At 46.2% G+C, this 20354-nt stretch overlaps 1 protein-coding gene across 5 annotated transcripts in view; it reads right to left on the bottom strand.

Annotated features, from left to right (window-relative positions):
- The window catches only part of BMAL1 (basic helix-loop-helix ARNT like 1), a 76846-nt gene extending 59647 nt beyond the window's left edge, over positions 1-17199 (bottom strand). For 2 of the 5 annotated variants that reach the window (XM_089521206.1, XM_089521210.1), the window contains exon 1: positions 10459-10764. The gene's annotated coding sequence lies outside the window, so the exon portion shown is untranslated. Of the gene's footprint in view, positions 1-10458; positions 10766-17181 lie in introns of those variants that run through there. The other 3 variants (XM_089521207.1, XM_089521211.1, XM_089521208.1) reach the window with 3 other exon arrangements.
- Between the last annotated feature and the right edge of the window lie 3155 nt (positions 17200-20354).

Here is a 20354-nt window from a genome sequence, read left to right as displayed (position 1 = left end):
TCAGGAAGGCAACGAAGATTTCCCAAAGTGCAACACAGGCAAATATTTCAACATGTGCCATAGTAGAGAATCAACAAACAAAAACAATGAACAAACAGCAATTAATCATCAATACTTTCTAAACTGGTAATGCAGCTGCATCCTCAATCCTGCACTGCACTGGTCTTAACTTCACTAGGCAGTTAGATGGAATAAGAGCAGCAATGACAGATGTGGGGAAAGAAAGAACACACTCTTTTGAAAAATACAAACTAGCAAGCATGCTTAAACCCCTGATTGACTACATCTCATCTTATCTTACTCAACAGAGCATGAATCAGAACTTTTCAGATCCTTAGATCAAGGGAAGTCATAGTGCCACTATATTCTGCTTTGGTCAGGCCCCACATGGAATATTGTGTCCAGTTCTGGGCACCACAATTAAAAAAGGATATTGAGAAATTGGAGTGTGGCCAAAGAAGGGCGACTAAAATAGTGAAAGGTCTGGAAACCATGCCCTATGAGGAATGACTTAGGGAGCTGGGGATGTTTAGCCTGGAGAAGAGAAGGTTAAGAGGTGATATGATAGCCCTGTTTAAATATTGGAAGGGATGTCATATTGAGGAGGGAGCAAGCTTGTTTTCTGCTGCTCCAGAGAACAGGACCTGGAAAAATGGATGCAAGCCGAAGGAAAAGAGATTCCACCTCAACATTAGGAGGAATTTCCTGACAGTAAGGGCTGTTCAACAGTGGAACAAACTCCCTTGGAGTGTAGTGGAGTCTCCTTCCTTGGAGGTCTTCAAGCAGAGGCTGGATGGCCATCTATTGGGGATACTTTGATTTGGATTTCCGGCATGGCAGGAGGTTGGACTGGATGGCACTTGTGGTCTCTTCCAACTCTACGATTCTATGATTCTATAATTCTTATTTTACTGAGAAGCAATTCCCAATTATTTCAGTGGAGGCTTATTTCATTATATGCAAATTAGATTGAATTTCTCCTGTGCATTTTTAAAAAATGAAAACATGCCTCAAGGTGCTGTAATCTCTAGTGAGGAAGAATAAAGGGGTGGGATATGTACAGTAAATCTTTTTCCCATCAGCTGTCTGGCGAAAGCAACGGGCCAGGTTACCAGAGACAGAGTCAAGGTGTTTCCAAAGGCAACAGCAGGTAGATCTCGTTTTATGGCTCATGCTTGCAGCCATGGCTGTGAAAGTGGTGGGACTGAGAAAAGGGCTCCTCCTGGGGATCGAAAGGTCTGGGCAGGCTCATTCATGGAGACAGGATCTGTCAGACAGCCTGGACCTAAGCTTTATAAGGTTTTATTAGTCATAACCAGCACGTTGAATTGTACCTGGAAACAAACTGACAGTCAACAGAGCTGTTGGAGTAGGTGAGTTCTATCTTTGTAACCAGCCCATTAATTCTGACTGTAGCTCTTTGTACTGGATGGAGTTTACAAAACACTATTCAAAAGCAGCCCCATGTACAAATTTCATATTTCAGTCCAGGGAGGCTGAAATAAATTCACCTTTATCGAGCAAAAGCTAGTCTACAGTTTGGAAGAAGCCTAACAGAGCTACCAATTTTACACAACAACCCCAGAATTTGCCATTACTCAGAGTTTCTATTTAACCTTCCTAAATGGAATAGTAATATATTATCAATGTAACAAAAAGTAAAGTAGCTTAAAACTCTTTTCACACCTACACTTGTTTTCAGTTCTCCCAACCCACCCATCCACCCCTAACTATTTAAAATACAGACTAGCAAGCTAGTCTTATGCAGATTTACTCAGAAGTAAAGCTGTCACAATATAATTCATGGCAGCATTTTCTCTCAACTCTCACAACCTTCTCTCACAACCCTATCAGGCTTTCTTAGTGCACTACCACTGCTGATCAGCATAAGACAAAAGTCTCATGCAATGTATGTTGCTAGACCTAATGACTTCTCATTTTGGTTTCCCTCAAGTCAACAAGAAATAAAAACATCAACACGGGTGCATTCATTCTTACATTACTGTCTGCTGTACCTCTATGTCAGGGGTAGGCAACCTTTTTGAGCCGGGGACCGGGTTGCTGTCCCTCAGACAGCTGGGGGGCCGAAGCAAAATAAAATAAAATAAAATAATTTTTTTAAAAGTTAAATAAATAAATAAACCGGGACAAATGTAGGACAAAAATGGAGGACGTTTTTATAAAGAAAATGGAGGACACGCAAAAAAAATTGCTGATTTTTTAAAAAATGTTAATATAAATGCATGTTTTGGAGGTTTCTATAGACAATTGCCCCCCTTGCCTGCCGCTTGCCCCCCTTGCCCGCCTCCTCCTGATAGGCCAAAGGCCCCATGCCCTCACGTGAGAGGCCAAAGGCTCCGGCGGCAATCAGCGGCAGGACCGGGCTGGGGCCGGTCCCAAGGCCTTGCCAGGCCGCATCCGGCCCGCGGGCCGCAGGTTGCCTACCCCTGCTCTATGTAAATAACAGACAAAGGCGGGTTACAGACCGCCTATTTGGGGTGGGCTGTACCCGCCCTTTTCCCTGGTGTATCGGGGCCTCAGTGGCCAGAACGGCAGCCGCTGAGGCCCCGATCCGCCGCTTTTCAGGCTGCGGGGAAGTGGCAAAACGCCGCTTCCCCGCAGCCTGAAAAGGGTTGTCCTTGGGGCTTCAAGCCCCAAGGACACCCCGCGGCGGCGGGGAGGGGGAGAAAGGGGCCGCTTGGCCCCTTTCTCCCTTGCTTCGCTGGGCGCAGCCGTCTGAAGGCTGCACCCAGCGAAGCAAAGCAGCGCCTCAAACCAGGAAGGAGCTCCGAAACAGAGCTCCTTCCTGGTTCGCGCTAAGGGCGCCTTAGGTGCCCTGGCGCGGAGCGAGGACGTCACGTCCGTGCCGCCCCGTATAGAGGTGGCACGGCCATGATGTCCTCATGACGGCAGCCGTCTGGAACGGCCACCGTCATTTTTTACGCACAGAGCGCGTATTAGGGTTAGGGAGGTGTGGAAGCACCGCACCTCCCTAATCCTAGTACGCACTCCGCGCATACTTTCATGGCCTGTAACCCGCCAAAGTAAACCAGGTTTAGGGCACGGTGAGTCCCACTGGAGTACCCAAGCCCTGAAACAGGCCACTAATTTTGCTGCTCCTCTAAGCAAGTGCAGGATTGCACATTGAATAAAATGAAGAATTTCTCTTCAAGGCTGTTTCACCACTGAACTTGACAGTACAATAAAACAAACCGAGTGTTTCTTTCTTCCCTACCTGTGGAACTTCAGAAGGACTCTTTGCAAGGATCAGCACAATGCTGAAAGTAGCAGTAACCTAGCAATCTCCTCCACTCAAGCCCCAACTCACTGCTGGCCTTCTGAATCCCTGAATGATCAATTACTGCACAAGAATCCATGAGCCAGGCCTGCCAATCTTTCCTCCCCACTCCTGTTGTTCCTTTCTCTCCATGGCCTTTTCACAACAGGAAAGCTTTTCCCATGGAGACAATCCTGCACACAGGGCAGGGAAGGGGGTTAGTCTGTGTGTCTGTATGTTTTCGTAGAGAAGAATTTGCTGTGATAGGTTCACTTTAGGGTCACCCTAAGTAGTAGGAAACTACTTGAAAGCACCCCAACACCAACACCCCAATTTGTTTGGCAAGTTCTACTACAAAGACAAGAGAGAGGTATAGACTGGGGAAGATGTTTTCAGAGACTGGGTATATGTAATGAGGGGGTGCAGGACTGGGCTCGGCATATTGGGGGATTTGCTAAGTTTATTTGGAACCCACCACCACCATCTGACACCAATCAAATTCACAGTCCCTGGAAAAAGGGGAGGGAGAATTGAAGCAAAGCTACACACTCCTATACAATGTGACCCTGAGTACAGAGTGCCGTATACATGCTTGCATATTTATATTAATGTGTCTTCATTTCTTCTCATTCTAATGAAGCACAAATAAAACAGTTAATAATATTTATGCTGCCATTGTAAACACACATTAAAAAGTCAGTTCCACTGAAACCAGTAACTGTTATCTTCAAAAATGTTTCTACAAACTTCACTGGGGTAGATCCCATTGAAATCATAGAATATTTTTCTCAATGAACATACACAGGATTAGACATCAATGTGTTTAAAATGAGGCAGTGAATAAATATCAACAAACTGTGAATGAAGGTACAAGACCTTTTGATGCCATTCACTGGCAATACTGTTTGCTTTAGGAGCAGCCCACTGGCATCATTCCTACTAGAAATTAACCCAGCATACTACATTGTGGCATCAAACCAACATCACAAGCTGTTCCAGCTCTTGCAGCTGACTTGGAAACACTGTGGCTGTTAAGACTCTTAATACCAAGCCTCTCAAATAGCTGGAGACTGAAAAGGTTATGAAGTCTGTATACGCCAGCTAATCGTCATTGCAGTTGTGTGTGAAAAATATGACCTGGAAGTAGTTTGCTGCTGTTTTTTTAAAACTGACCTTTATGGAATCAGACATACACATATAAAAGCGGGAGAGAGAATTAAAGAAGGGGAATTTCCAACTTTTTTATATATATATAATTTTACAGCCTTTTGGTTCAGGTGATAAAGAACTGCCAAGAGCTTCACAGTGTTATGGAGGTTCAAAACTAGTTTTAGGAACTATGTGTTATCCAAGCCAATGCAGAAGAGATGATGATTTTCTTCAGATTGACATCAAAGGCCAGAAACATTTTTTTTCTACCCCTAGGTATCCCAGTATCAAGTTATTCAGTTTCAGTTCATTATTACAGTCCAGAGTCCCTGTAACATGAAGTTATTGTGCCATAATAATCATATCATGTTTTAACTTGTGTTTGGTTTTAGTCTATTTAAACTATTTTTAAAATTATTTTAATATATCAGTACAGATTTCAGTTATATACCACTCTGAGTTCTTTTGGTATAGAGTGGAATAAAAATATTTAACAAACAAACAAATATTTTGTGCACTGCATCAGGGACCTTGGTGGGTCAACAGGCATTAAATAAATAAATATATCAAGTGCCTCCTTTTTCTAAATATAAACCGATTAACTATCACCATGCTCTAATGAGAAGAGTATCTACACTGAAAATGATCATTCCTACTCTTCCTTCCTCCACTTACCTATAAACACATTAGAAGACTACACAAGAGATGTAATGAGCATTTCACTGGACACAAGAAACTGTCTTATATCAAGTTAGACCTTAGGCAATCTGCTTCCGTTTATCTACTCTGCCTAAATTATTACATCAAGTGCCATCAATTTTATACTTGTAAGCTATATCAGTTTTACTGATTACAGACTTCAACTTGTACTGCATATCATGAGTTTTGAGAATGCCTACTAAAATACACTAATGGACCCCTAATTTTGTACATAATCCCCTAAAAAATGACTGACATGTTTTAGAACTCAGTATATCTGCCTCCTTCCCACTGAATCTTGAAAGCTGACCAAATACAGTCTTAACAATACCATGCCTCTTGTTTACAAGTGCTCCACACAACAGATCCCCAGTCTCTCCCACACTGGGATCGTTTTATAGAAGACTCAGTTCCCCCCTGTTTAGGTCAGCTCTTTGATGATAGTGATATAAAGCAAGCAGGAAGTTTAAAAGCCTAATATTTTCCTTACTATTGCACTCTATTCTAATTTTAAATTAATGACATATTTTATGGTTATTAACCTAAAACCTGAGTAGGCTTCAAGCAAAATAGGTTTCTGGACCTATACAGCTCAGCAACATCAAACGATGTGAAAAGTATGTCTTTGCACTGCAGTAATTAGCACATTTTTAAAAAAGTAATCCCTATTGATTTTTAGAAACTACAAGACTATCTCAGATAAACAGTTTAAAAGACTGATACACACACACATATATATAAACAAATAATTTGTTATATGAGATCCACAAGTATGCCCTAATGTTTCTGTTGCAAAAATATATTTTCTTAGCACTGAAGTCAAAATACAATTTCTTGTCAAAGTATTCTTTGTTATTGTGAATGCTGTGTAAACTGTGCTTGCATGAATTCAGTGGGCACTTACTAGATGGTGCCTGTGGCATAAGTGATGACACACAATGCTTCCTGCCCTGTGCCCATGCTATTTATGGAACCTATTTTTGAAATACATGCACTTGGTGGTCGTGTGCTCCCTACCATTCTAGCATAGCACTAGAGCACTGTTGCAGCACCAGTTTATTTCCTTTTTACTTTCAGAAAGCATTAAGCTTTTATTCACTTTTCCCTACACTGCTTTGCCACTTGATTTTTTTAAAAAACTAGCATTTGTTATAGAACATCTCTGTGCATTTTTACAGAGAATTCAGAGTCTCGCCAAATTCAGTGGGACGAATAAATATGTACAGGTCTTCCAACAATGGGGAATTACTAAATCTGTGCATTTCAAGGCACAAGGCTATAGCAGTAATCTAGACTTGTGTACAAAAAATAAACACATAAACATGTAGATGAACATTGGTACGGGTATTTCCTCTGGCAAGGAGCTTTCATCAACTAATTGTACTCAGGATCTCATTTTAATGATGTTATCTAGGGACTACTGAGAGTACAGACCTAATATTTTGCCTATTTGTTCGTAAGGCTTGGAGAGGCTCTTATTTCCAAGTAAGTCTGCAGTCCTATTCATATTTGTTTGGAAGTAATTGTCACTGAGAGATTTCTGAGTAATTCAAGAGATCTTACATCTGAGCAAGTCCAATTAAGGCTATGGCTTAAATCCAATTGTTAGTCCCCATTAGAATGAACCTATTTAATCAACTGCTGAATAGTAAGTCGACACTTATGTAAATATCATTAGTTAAATGGGTTTAGTCTAGGTAGGACTAGCAACTGGATTTAGGTCTACAGCCTTAATAAATTATAATGCACTAAGCCAAACTACAGATATATCTACTCAGTAAGTTTCAACCATTCTTCAGCAGAATCTCCCTCTGTGCTCCAGTCCGTAGGACTGGATCGTGGCTTTGGCGTGGCTTCCGGACTCTTAGAATGCTTGCATCATTTAAACAGCATACTTCCAAGGTGACCCGAAGGAGCTTTATTTTGGCCTGTCTGTATGGGGTCTAATTCTCTATCTCCACATTGCCCTTATTGCTGGCAAATACAAATTTTCTCTCTGTTTCAGGTCAAACAGAATACAGTGGCGATCCGTTCCGGACCCCCCCCCCTCCGCCTAAGGCAAAAAACACATATGTTCATGGTGCACCATTCATTTTATTGCTGCGCGGCTTCAGCATAAGTTGAAAGCTGTGTTGTATAGTAATGTTACAGAGCAAGCAGAGACAGAGGAAATCTCTCATATGAACTAAGTTCAGGAACCCTACTTTTTAAAAAGGGGTTTGCTCTTGAAGGAAGATTCAAGCATGTTTCAAAAACAGATGCATCATCTAATATATCTAATACACTTGTCCCTCCACATTCGCTGGGGTTAGGGGCACAGGACCCCCATGAATGTGGGAAAACTGCAAATAACAAAAATGCTATGTTTTAACCTGAGGGAACACCTCTCTGGGAATGTCTAGGTCTTCCAGTGCAACTCTGTGGTCAACATCTGCCAGACATTGACCACAGAATTGCACTGGAGGAGCCACAAATACATAGTGGAGTGTTCTCTCTAGGAATCTCTAGGTCCCTCAGTGCAAAGTTTGGTTAAAGTTGACCACAGAGTTGCACTGGAGGACCTAGATATTCCTAGAGAGAACATATTAATAAAATCTGTGAATAAATCAAATCCGCAAAAAGTCATAACCTCAAATGTGGAGGGACGAGTGTAACCTTGGTCCACTCGATAATTAGCCAAAATAACTTCTTGGGTCAGAATACCATCTCCATTCCCTGAGCAGTGACAATAATTGAGTTTCACCATGAAATTATCATCATCATGCAGAAAGAGAGATGGGAAAGCTATATCAAACAAGTGATGTGGCACTGGTCAAACTAAGGACAACCATGGCAAAGCTTTTAGAAATGTCAGATGTTTGGTGGATACTCTTTCACATAGAGGGAGAAAAAACAAACAAACAAAAGCCAACAAAATGGATAAATCATTTTGCAACATAATAAAACAGAACTATTTCCCTTGCTGATAAAACTAAAGCAGACAAGAATATATTCAGAATATACTGTATACATCTTGTATACAATTATTGGGGAGTTAAACTGGACTTCGTTCCCAGTAAATAGGTTTCCCTCCTGAAGAAACTAGGAGCCCCATTTACCTTTTGTCCCTCCTAGCCTCTTCCTGGGTTTCTATAAGCTGTGCCTTAAAATTTGTTGAATTAATATATTTCTTCCACCATCCATGCCAAAGTTTAAAAGAGGGGGGGGGGGGGGAGGCCAGCCAACTGTGGCATTCCTTAAGAGACACTCAACCACCAGAAACTTTTGTTCCCAAAACAATAACTAGAAAGGAAAGCCAACTCTGGTGTTGGAAAGACAGGAATTTCGCCCAAACTGAAAAATAGGAAAGGCTTCAGAATGCATGGCACTGGAGACAGATGAGCTTAGATGGGTGTTGAGGGAGACAACGCTGTATGAAGAGGCTCAGATCACCTGTTGGCTCCAAGAAAGTGAAACTAGGGCTGCATCCACATTGGAGAAATAACCCAGATTGGCACTGCTTTAACTTATCTGGCTCAAGACGATGGAATTCTGGGAGTTGGGCTTTATTGTGGGGCCCAGAGCAGAGCTCCCATTTCTTTCTCTCTCCTGGGCAAATGCCCCAGCCATACAACCTAGAGACCCTGGGGATGGAGAATCCTCTCCCTCAGTCTCGCTCTCCTTGTCTTTCCCTGCAATAGATAACGTGTCAAGGAATACACACATGCACCCCTTGCCCGCTTTGCCCTGAAATTAACGATGCAGTCGCTGGCCCCAAAGAGTGGGGTAAACCCAGCAGAAGCGAGACAAAGCGTGGTGGCAGCCTCCAAAGAGAGGAACATTGATGGAGCTCTCTCGCCCAAGTTGCCACATTATGCACAAACAGGCAGCCCAGGGGGAGGAGTGGTCCCAGCCTTGTTGGACTACTGAGACACTGGCCTCAGCCATGTAAACCCACTGCTGTTGACACTGGGCAAGTCACACTCTCTCGGCCTCAGACAATGTCCATGGCAAACCCTCTCTGAAGAAACCTTGCCAAGAATGCCCCATGACAGGGAAAGAACTTGAAGGCACACAACAACAACAACAACAACAACAACAACATTGTGGGTGACCAAGAGCTGTATGGTGTGTTTGTTGGTGGTGGGGCCTTCTTTGTAGTAAGGTAAGCATAGGGAAGAGGGCCATCATGGCGTAGCGGTTTGAATGTTGGACTAGGACTAGGTTACAAGAGGTTGGCAGATGATGACCTGAAACATAGCTGCTGTTCCAATAGACTCCCTGATGGCCATGGAAACCCACTGGGAGACCTTGGCCTCCTCAGGGGAAGGCAATGGCAAACCCACTCTGAAGAATCCTGGCCAAGAAAACCTAGTCACTGGCCTGTTACAGACAGCCAAAATAAAGCTGCTTCGAGTCACAGTGGAGGTATGGTGTTTCAATGATGCAAGAGTCCAGAAGCCACACCAAAGCCACGCTCCAGTCCTTAGGGCTGGAGCATGGCTTTGGTGCGATTTCTGGACTCTTAGGACGCATGCATCATTGAAACACCATACCTCCACTGTGACTCGAAGCAGCTTTATTTTGGCTGTCTGTAACAGGCCAAAGATTCCCCAGAAGGTGGAAATGACTTGAAGGCACACAGAGAAAGAGAGAGATTCAGCGTAGTGCAATGGCTTGCAAGTTGGACTAGAACACTTGTGAGGCCAGGGTTCGAATCCTGGTTCAGCCATGGAAACCCATTGGGCGACATTGGGCAAGTCACACTCTCTCAGCCTCCTCAGGGGAAGGCAATGGCAAAACAAGCAAACCTGGCCAGTAAGAAAGCGCCATGCTGGGTTTGCCTTAGGGTCACCATTAGAAGAAGCTTGTTTCTGGCAGCAGTTCCTCACACTCCATTTTCCCTGGATGCATAAATGACACCATACTTGCTCATGGAGAGGTTTCCTATGCTTCCCTATGGACAAGTAATTCCCAATGTTTCCTATGGCCAAGTATCCCCCAATGTATGGGCAAAGTTTCCCTATGGGCCCGTGACCGCCCTATAAGTCGGAAAGGAGAAACGCCTCGAAGGCACACAACAACAACAACAACAACAACAACAACAACAACAACGCCTCCCAGAAACATGCAGCACACACACAAGAAGAGCAAAGAGCTGCCTCTCCGCCGCTGGAGAAAGGGAAGCCCAAAAGGAAAAGCGCCCCGACTTAAAAGACTGCCCCCCAAAATGCTCCCTCTCTCCCGCCTTCCTCAACCAGAGGAGGAGGAGGAGGAATCCCCTTCTCCCGCATTACACTACAGCAGCGGGAACCTCCTCCTCCTCCTCCTCCTCAATGTCCCCATTTCCTCACCCCTCAGGAAGGCGCCCCCTCTTCTTCTTCCTCTTCCTCTTCCTCCTCAGAGCGGCGCGAGGAGCAGCAGCAGCAGCAGCCCCTGTTCCTGACCTACTTTCCGCCTGCCTTTGCCACTGAACGTCGCACCACTAACCTACTTTCCAACCAATGGCTTCTCCCCCCGCAACAGAGGCCCGGCCCGCCTCCCAGCCAATCGCGGAGCGCCTTGCTCTAGCTCTTCCCACGCGCCACCCAATCGGTGAAGCCGAGAGCTCCCTCGAGGCCCGCCTTTCGGCCCAAACCGGCCAATCCCGTATCGCCTAGGTCGAAGATGGATAGTTGGGTAAAGGAAAGAGTGGGGGGAGGAGTAAAGGCTCCCGCTTGATTAAAGGACTCTAAGCAAGCCGAGGGCAGGGGCGGGGCGAGTCGAGTGTGGAGGCTCGCTTCCTGTGTGCCGGCCTGTTGTCGCTCCGGCTAACGGTTGCGTAAGGGACTGTTGGGGCCGGCCGTGGGACCCGGATGTACCGCCGCTGAGGCGCTCCCCTGCGCGCGCGCGCTGCGCTGTCGTCACAAAGAGGCCGCCAGTAGCCGTTGGGGGGGACCCCGCCGTTGCCTAGGCGACCCTCGGCCCCGCCCTCTTCCCTTCCCTTTGGTTGCGAGTTCCTCCTCTCAGAGGCTTCCCTTTCTCGTCCCAATCAGTCTCTCTGGTGCTGCTGCTGCTGCGCTGCAGAATCCCACTTTAGCTGCCATGGCTGCGTCCTGTGGAATCCTGGGATTTGTAGTTTGTGGCAGCAGAGCCCTCTGGGGGCATCCCTCTTCTCCTTTTGCGTCAGGCCTTTTTAGATTGTAAGCCTGGAGGCGGGGCGCTGTGAAGGTGGCAGCCTCCAAACAGTTCAGACACAGACAAAAAGTTTTCTTTGTGCCCCACTTAATTCTCTGCCAGGGAAGGTCCTAAAACACCTCCTCCTTCCTAGTCAGGCCAAGGGTGAGAGTGGGAAGGCAGGCTTCCTGCTCAGCGTGGAGGAGAAAACAGAAATGGCGACCACGGAAGTCTAGAGAACGAGGAAACTGAAACCTTAAAGAGCTCCTGCTGTTGTTGTAAACCGCCCTCAAGGCGCTCTCTGCTCATGGCGACTCTGTGGACCAGATATCTAAAAACAGCCTTTTCCTTCACTACTCGTCCCAGTTCCTACAGATTCATTCCCATGATTGAGTCCCTCCATCTTTAGGACTGGAGCGTGGCTTCCGGCCTCTTAGGACACATGCACCATTTAAACAGCATACCTACAAAGTGACCCAAAGCAGCTTTATTTTGGCCTGCCATCTTTGCCTCCATAGAAATTTCAGGCTTGATCTGTTCTAGGGCCCACCTGTTTGTTCTTTTTGCTGTCCCTGGGACCCTCAGCGCTCCTCTCCAGCACCACGTCTCAAAGGAACGTGTTCTCTTTTTGTCCGTTTTCTTGATTTGTCCAGCTCCCCCATCCATACGTGGCAATGGGGAATGCCATTGCGTGTACGATTCTGGCTTTCATGTTTAGCACTTTAAGACCTTTAGGACTGAAGAGCGGGATATAAATACTATAAATAAGTAAATTCTATCTAGGATCAAATATTGACCAGAACAGTGGCTGCAGCCGAGAAATAAGAAGAAGACTAGGAATGGTAAGGAACTAGACAAGTTCCTGAAGAGTGAAGATATGCAACTCCTAAGCAATAAAGTCAGAATCATCCAAGCCACTGTATTCCCTATCCCCATGTACACATATGAGAACTGGGCAGTGAAGAAAGTAGATAGGAAGGAAATTAAATCATGTGAGATGTGGCGCTGCAGAAGAGTACTTACTGAGGATGCTAAAAAGACAAACAAATGGGTCCTAGAGCAGATCAAGCAAGAAGTCTTAGAAACCAAGATGCCCAAGTTGAAGCTTTGGTTGCATAATGAGAAGACACAGCTCACTTGAAAAGGCAACAATACTAGGAAAGGTAGAGCGTAGAAGAAAGAGGGAAGACTACATACCGAATGGATGGACTCAGTCAGGAGGGTCAGAGGCATGGGTCTGCAGGGCCTGAGCAGAGCAGTGGAAGATAAGGAGTCTTGGGGGTGATCCACAGGGGTGCCATGGGTTGGGATCAATTCGAGGGCCGCTAACAACAACAAACCGCTCTGAAAGCCTTTGTGGCTGAAGAGCAGAGAAGAAATACTCTAAATAAATAAATAAGGCTAAATAGCTCACAAAGCTACAGATCCCAAAATTCCACAGCATTAAGCCATGCCTGTTCAAGTGGGGTCAAGCAGCATTAATTCTGCCCTGTAGATACATCCATTACTCCGGGCAAATCCTGCCCAGAGAATGAGGCTGCCTTTGCTATTAAGTCTTTCTCATTTCCTTCCAAGCTTCTTGAGATCCTGGGTGTGGCAGGGACAAAATGGTAGATCCCGGTGTACTGGTAGTTCTCTGTGTAGCCTATAGTAGTATAATTTATATGACTCATTTATGTCCTCCTTTCCTCCCAATAATGTGTTCTGAGGTGGCTTATGAACTGGAGTAAGAAAGTAGACAGGTCGAGTAAGAAAATGAATATTTCTGACTCTCTGTCAAGAGCTTGACCCTGCCGACTGCATTATACTGTTGGGGGCTTGGGGTAATCTGGAGTGGATTTTTATACGGAGATGAATGTGATCTTTTTTCCTGGCATAGTATAGTTCTAGTTTACCGCAGGACCAAAAATGCTAATATACTACAAAGAAGATTTAAAGGGAATTTGTTCTGAGTACTAGAGTTCCAGTGTGCTGTAGTGATCTGAGTGTTTGTTCCTTTTTCATTTGCAAATTATGTTTAAAGGACATGAATACTAATACTAATAATAATAATAATAATAAAATTTATTTTTATCCCACCGCTCTGCACAATGCAACCAGGGCGGCTTACAACATCAAAATATACATTCCATAACATAACCCCTCCAATCCCACTCCTCCTTAAAATACAATTAAACCATACTTTAAAACAGTAGCAATAATAACAAATAACCGATAGACAGTAATTGTAGCCAGTCAGAGGTCAACTAGTTGGGTCTTCTTTTGGTGGCTGGGTATCTATTCAGGAAATGCTTGCTGGAAGAGATCCATCTTAACAGCTTTTTTAAAGCTGTTTAAGGGGGAAATATGATGGATCTCATCCAGCAGGCCATTCCATAATCTGGGAGTGATGACCGAAAAGGTCCTCTGGGCATTTGCAGAAAGTCAAGTTTTTAAAAGTTGCAGCAGATTCCTCCCAGAGGACCTGAGTGTGAGGGGTGGGTTGTAGTTAATTATTTGTTTGTTGTGTGCCTTCAAGTCATTTCCGATTTATAGCAATCCTAAGGCAAACCTATCACAGAGTTTTCTTGGCAAGATTTGTTCAGAAGAGGTTTTGCATTTATCTTTGTCTTTCCTGAAGCTGAGAGAGTGTTACTTACCCAAGATCATATATTGGGTTTCCATGGCTGAGCAGGGAATTGAACCCTGGCCTCCAGAGTCCTAGTCCAACACTCAAAACCACTACTCTACCCTGGCTTACTTCCAAGTAAGTACTGTGTAGTGGTTTGAGCAATAGTCGAACACTCAAATTATTACAGAATGCTGACACTTTAGTACTAAAAACAAATTCTGGACTCCAAGTTCTTTTAAGTCTTCTTGTGTATTGGGGGTTGGCAAACATGAAATTCTAGTTGTTTTTAAGAAGTTCCTGTAAGCTTAGGTGTATTTAACTATTAAACTGACACCTGTGACACACTTCCTTATCCTAAGGTCTTGGCAGTTTACATTATGCAAAGCTTCCACCCACTCAGATGTTCACCACTCAGAACAGTCCAGCTTGCATAACTCAACACCCTTAATCCTTATTCGTGTCTCTCCTTATGTGCTCTAAAAATGTCTCCAGGATCTTTTATGTCTAGCTTTATATGTTTTGAAAGACAAACTCCCTGTTAATGTGACAGCAAATGTGCATGAAAGTCTTGTGGTCATTTACAAGGCTAGTTTACTACCAATATGTTGTATGTGATTTATGCTGCAAGACTTCCAAGAAAAGACTTTCACGACATTAGCCTCATATCTAAAGAGGCAATCCTATCCTCCAAATCCTAATCCAAAGATCTACTGACTTTCTTAGCCACTACAATCCTAGATACATTTGCCACCTTAAATCCCAGTTAGCTACGTAAGTTATTACTACTTTTTCCTCTGGCAGGGTTTTTCTTTCTTTAACAGCTGGAGGCGGACATCCAACAAGTGTGGCTTTCTTCATTGCTTATCTTCCATGCCAGAGAAACATGCTTGTCATCATGCCATTCTTCGCTGGCAAAAGAGCCGTGCCAGAGAAAACAAAAATTGGAGCAGAATTCTAACTCAATTCCAGAAAATAATGTTCCTCAAATTGTAGAGGACCTACAAGTGGTTACAAAGGAGTGCTTTAGAGAAGTGCACACATGGTGGGCCATAGAGAAGGCTGTTTTTCTTCCACAGTGCAACTTGAATGTTGTGTTGCTCCTTGGTAAACTAGGCTCATTCCTCCCTCTAACACAGAGTCTATTGTGCTTAAATGGTATTCAGTACTTTCCTACATCTAAATTAACACTAAAAATGTAAAATATGAGGTAAGCATATTTAGTGGTTGTGATTGGTATGATAGTCTTATGGCATTTGTTTCTGCTAGAGAAGAGCAGGTCTGGAGTCGGCACACAGGTCAAATGCCAGGGGATCCACTACCTGCCTTTCCTTCTGTCTGTCTGTCTGTCTGTCTGTCTATCTATCTATCTATCTATTGCTCCTCCATACAAAATTGGGCTAAGGAAGGATCAGATGGCTGAAGGCACACTGTTTTCAGCAGTACTGCCTATTCCCATGCATCACCCTAGGAAGCAGGAATGAAGAACATCAGGGAAGTATGGGGGAGGCTGGAGGACACTTTGCCCAATGACCAGTCAAGCTTGAGGTAAGCATTATAGGGGGAAAGTGGAGCTAAAAGAGTGAACTAAGGTCCAAAACACACTGCAGAAATAATCCAGTTTGAGACCACTTTAACTGTCTGGCTCAGTGCTAGGAAATCCTGGGAATTGTAGTTTATTGTGTACCAGAGCTCTCTGACAGAGAAGGCTAAATGTCTCACAAAACTACAGTTCCCAGAATTCTCTAGCATTGAGCCAGAGCAGTTAAAGTGGTCTCAATCTGGATTATTTCTGCAGTGTGTTTTGGACCTTAGTTTGATTGCTCCCAAAAGGCTATGTACATTAACAGTTGGATACTGCTTAAAAGCATTGGATAATTGCTGTCATGAACAAAAAGATATGTGTTTTTTAAGGACTTGTTGCCTCTTTGCAGGGTGGTGTCACCTTTATCTAATTAAGATATTGCTGTCTTAAAAACACACTTATTTAAAAAAAAGAATGTAATTAATAATTATAATTTAAAACAGATTCAGTTTCAGATTGGTATAATGTGCACTTAGAATGTTTAACAAAACTAATTGTCAGGTTCCTGACTTTCTACAAAGTTTGTCTGACTTTAGGCTGCAGAGCAGTCCAGGCTAGGAGCAAGACTTATTAGTAGCTCACATAGATGAGTGGTTGATTTTTTCAGGAGCATAGCATAAACCATTCTAGCTTGCACTCTTTCTGAGAGTACACACTCTGATTATAGATCCATATTATTATTATTATTATTATTAACCTTTATTAATCTCTTGTGTCATGAAGTGCTTGCCATCTGAAACTGATAAGCCCACTGCAGTCCCTCCTGGACAGAGGGAATTTGAAACTCATTTGGAACCAATGGCCCTTATCCCATGTGGGGGGTTTGCAGCTCAGCTCTGCAGTCACTCCTGTTCTAGCAATGCAAAAAGTGATGTTTTTTCACACCAGATCCAGAGTCACTCCTGTCTAGCAATACGAATCATGTTACAATGTGATGTTTTAACACACCTAGTTGCCTTTCCATTGCCCTTCTGAATCGAGGGGGAAGCAGAGTCAGTTCGATTCCAAGCAATTCATGTGATGCGGATTCAAGCAAAGCAGAGTGAGTGCACATTGTATTACCACACCAGGACATACCATGCGGATTCAACTTGATTCGAATTGGGACCCTTGCGCATGCTCTCAGTGGGGGTCTGAACGCATTCTGAACCTTTTCACTTCCGGGGTGAAGAAAGGAGTCTGATTCCACTTTCACATGAATGACTGCTTCACGTTTCTTCCTCCCTTCTATTTTCCCATCCCTGGCAGCCAAATTCAAATGGGTCCTCCATGTCAGAGCCCCCATCCATTTCAGCCACATCTACATCCATTCTCCTGTCATTCTCCTCATCTATTTCAGCTACATCTACATCTATTTTCCTGTTATTCTCCTCATCCATTTCAGCCACATCTGTATCTATCCTCCATGTCAGAACCCCCATTCATTTATTATTATTATTATTATTATTATTATGGAATTATTATTATTATTATTATTCACTGCAAAATAATCAGTGTAGAAGCTGCAGATTTACTTGGAAGTAAATCCTTTGGACCTGAAGGAGATGCATTTCGGAGGATTGCAGAAATGATCCGGTTTCCCTTATTCTCCATGCTCCCTAAAGTACCACCTCCCTGAATCCGATCCACTCTCCTTCCCTTTGTAACAGTTGCCTTCTCTTAGGTTGCATCTGCACTGGGAAATAATAATAATAATAATATTAATAATAATATGTTTTATTTATAGACCGCTATTCCGCGATGATCATAGCGGTGTACAGTAAAATCGTAATACAATACAAAATACAGTTAAAGGAGGGAGAAGTCTCGTCCTTCAGGCAGTCCAAGATGTTGCTGGGTCTGCCTGATCGCTCCCTCTGAGGCTGAGATGACAGTTGAGGAGGGAGGGGCCTCTTCCTTCAGGCAGTCCAAGATGTTGCTGGGTCTGCCTGATCGCTCCCTCTGAGGCTGAGATGACAGTTGAGGAGGGAGGGGCCTCTTCCTTCAGGCAGTCCAAGATGTTGCTGGGTCTGCCTGATCGCTCCCTCTGAGGCCGAGATGACAGTTGAGGAGGGAGGGGCCTCTTCCTTCAGGCAGTCCAAGATGTTGCTGGGTCTGCCTGATCGCTCCCTCTGAGGCCGAGATGACAGTTGAGGAGGGAGGGGCCTCTTCCTTCAGGCAGTCCAAGATGTTGCTGGGTCTGCCTGATCGCTCCCTCTGAGGCCGAGATGACAGTTGAGGAGAGAGGGGCCTCTTCCTTCAGGCAGTCCAAGATGTTGCTGGGTCTGCCTGATGGCTCCCTCTGAGGCCGAGATGACAGTTGAGGAGGGAGGGGCCTCTTCCTTCAGGCAGTCCAAGATGTTGCTGGGTCTGCCTGATGACTCCCTCTGAGGCCGAGATGACAGTTGAGGAGGGAGGGGCCCCTTCCTTCAGGCAGTCCTTGATGTTGCTGGGTCTGCCTGATGGCTCCCTCTGAGGCCGAGATGACAGTTGAGGAGAGAGGGGCCTCTTCCTTCAGGCAGTCCCTGATGTTGCTGGGTCTGCCTGATGGCTCCCTCTGAGGCCGAGATGACAGTTGAGGAGGGAGGGGCCTCTTCCTTCAGGCAGTCCAAGATGTTGCTGGGTCTGCCTGATGGCTCCCTCTGAGGCCGAGATGACAGTTGAGGAGGGAGGGGCCTCTTCCTTCAGGCAGTCCTTGATGTTGCTGGGTCTGCCTGATGACTCCCTCTGAGGCCGAGATGACAGTTGAGGAGGGAGGGGCCTCTTCCTTCAGGCAGTCCAAGATGTTGCTGGGTCTGCCTGATGGCTCCCTCTGAGGCCGAGATGACAGTTGAGGAGGGAGGGGCCTCTTCCTTCAGGCAGTCCAAGATGTTGCTGGTCTGCCTGATGGCTCCCTCTGAGGCCGAGATGACAGTTGAGGAGGGAGGGGCCTCTTCCTTCAGGCAGTCCAAGATGTTGCTGGGTCTGCCTGATGGCTCCCTCTGAGGCCGAGATGACAGTTGAGGAGGGAGGGGCCTCTTCCTTCAGGCAGTCCCTGATGTTGCTGGGTCTGCCTGATCTCTCCCTCTGAGGCCGAGATGACAGTTGAGGAGGAAGGGGCCTCTTCCTTTAGGCAGTCCAAGATGTTGCTGGGTCTGCCTGATGGCTCCCTCTGAGGCCGAGATGACAGTTGAGGAGGGAGGGGCCTCTTCCTTCAGGCAGTCCCTGATGTTGCTGGGTCTGCCTGATCTCTCCCTCTGAGGCCGAGATGACAGTTGAGGAGGGAGGGGCCTCTTCCTTCAGGCAGTCCAAGATGTTGCTGGGTCTGCCTGATCGCTCCCTCTGAGGCCGAGATGACAGTTGAGGAGAGAGGGGCCTCTTCCTTCAGGCAGTCCAAGATGTTGCTGGGTCTGCCTGATGGCTCCCTCTGAGGCCGAGATGACAGTTGAGGAGGGAGGGGCCTCTTCCTTCAGGCAGTCCAAGATGTTGCTGGGTCTGCCTGATGACTCCCTCTGAGGCCGAGATGACAGTTGAGGAGGGAGGGGCCCCTTCCTTCAGGCAGTCCTTGATGTTGCTGGGTCTGCCTGATGGCTCCCTCTGAGGCCGAGATGACAGTTGAGGAGAGAGGGGCCTCTTCCTTCAGGCAGTCCCTGATGTTGCTGGGTCTGCCTGATGGCTCCCTCTGAGGCCGAGATGACAGTTGAGGAGGGAGGGGCCTCTTCCTTCAGGCAGTCCAAGATGTTGCTGGGTCTGCCTGATGGCTCCCTCTGAGGCCGAGATGACAGTTGAGGAGGGAGGGGCCTCTTCCTTCAGGCAGTCCTTGATGTTGCTGGGTCTGCCTGATGACTCCCTCTGAGGCCGAGATGACAGTTGAGGAGGGAGGGGCCTCTTCCTTCAGGCAGTCCAAGATGTTGCTGGGTCTGCCTGATGGCTCCCTCTGAGGCCGAGATGACAGTTGAGGAGGGAAGGGCCTCTTCCTTCAGGCAGTCCCTGATGTTGCTGGGTCTGCCTGATGACTCCCTCTGAGGCCGAGATGACAGTTGAGGAGGGAGGGGCCTCTTCCTTCAGGCAGTCCAAGATGTTGCTGGTCTGCCTGATGGCTCCCTCTGAGGCCGAGATGACAGTTGAGGAGGGAGGGGCCTCTTCCTTCAGGCAGTCCAAGATGTTGCTGGGTCTGCCTGATGGCTCCCTCTGAGGCCGAGATGACAGTTGAGGAGGGAAGGGCCTCTTCCTTCAGGCAGTCCCTGATGTTGCTGGGTCTGCCTGATGACTCCCTCTGAGGCCGAGATGACAGTTGAGGAGGGAGGGGCCTCTTCCTTCAGGCAGTCCAAGATGTTGCTGGGTCTGCCTGATGGCTCCCTCTGAGGCCGAGATGACAGTTGAGGAGGAAGGGGCCTCTTCGTTCAGGCAGTGCTTGATGTTGCTGGGTCTGCCTGATGACTCCCTCTGAGGCCGAGATGACAGTTGAGGAGGGAGGGGCCTCTTCCTTCAGGCAGTCCAAGATGTTGCTGGTCTGCCTGATGGCTCCCTCTGAGGCCGAGATGACAGTTGAGGAGGGAGGGGCCTCTTCCTTCAGGCAGTCCAAGATGTTGCTGGGTCTGCCTGATGGCTCCCTCTGAGGCCGAGATGACAGTTGAGGAGGGAGGGGCCTCTTCCTTCAGGCAGTCCCTGATGTTGCTGGGTCTGCCTGATCTCTCCCTCTGAGGCCGAGATGACAGTTGAGGAGGAAGGGGCCTCTTCCTTTAGGCAGTCCAAGATGTTGCTGGGTCTGCCTGATGGCTCCCTCTGAGGCCGAGATGACAGTTGAGGAGGGAGGGGCCTCTTCCTTCAGGCAGTCCCTGATGTTGCTGGGTCTGCCTGATCTCTCCCTCTGAGGCCGAGATGACAGTTGAGGAGGGAGGGGCCTCTTCCTTCAGGCAGTCCAAGATGTTGCTGGGTCTGCC

Source organism: Sceloporus occidentalis, unplaced genomic scaffold (genome assembly GCF_023333645.1).
Source record: "Sceloporus occidentalis isolate IW3139 unplaced genomic scaffold, rSceOcc1.0.p SCAF_4, whole genome shotgun sequence".
Classification (NCBI taxonomy): domain Eukaryota; kingdom Metazoa; phylum Chordata; class Lepidosauria; order Squamata; family Phrynosomatidae; genus Sceloporus; species Sceloporus occidentalis.
Note: the sequence above shows the minus strand (reverse complement) of the source record. Positions and strands in the feature narration are given on the sequence as shown.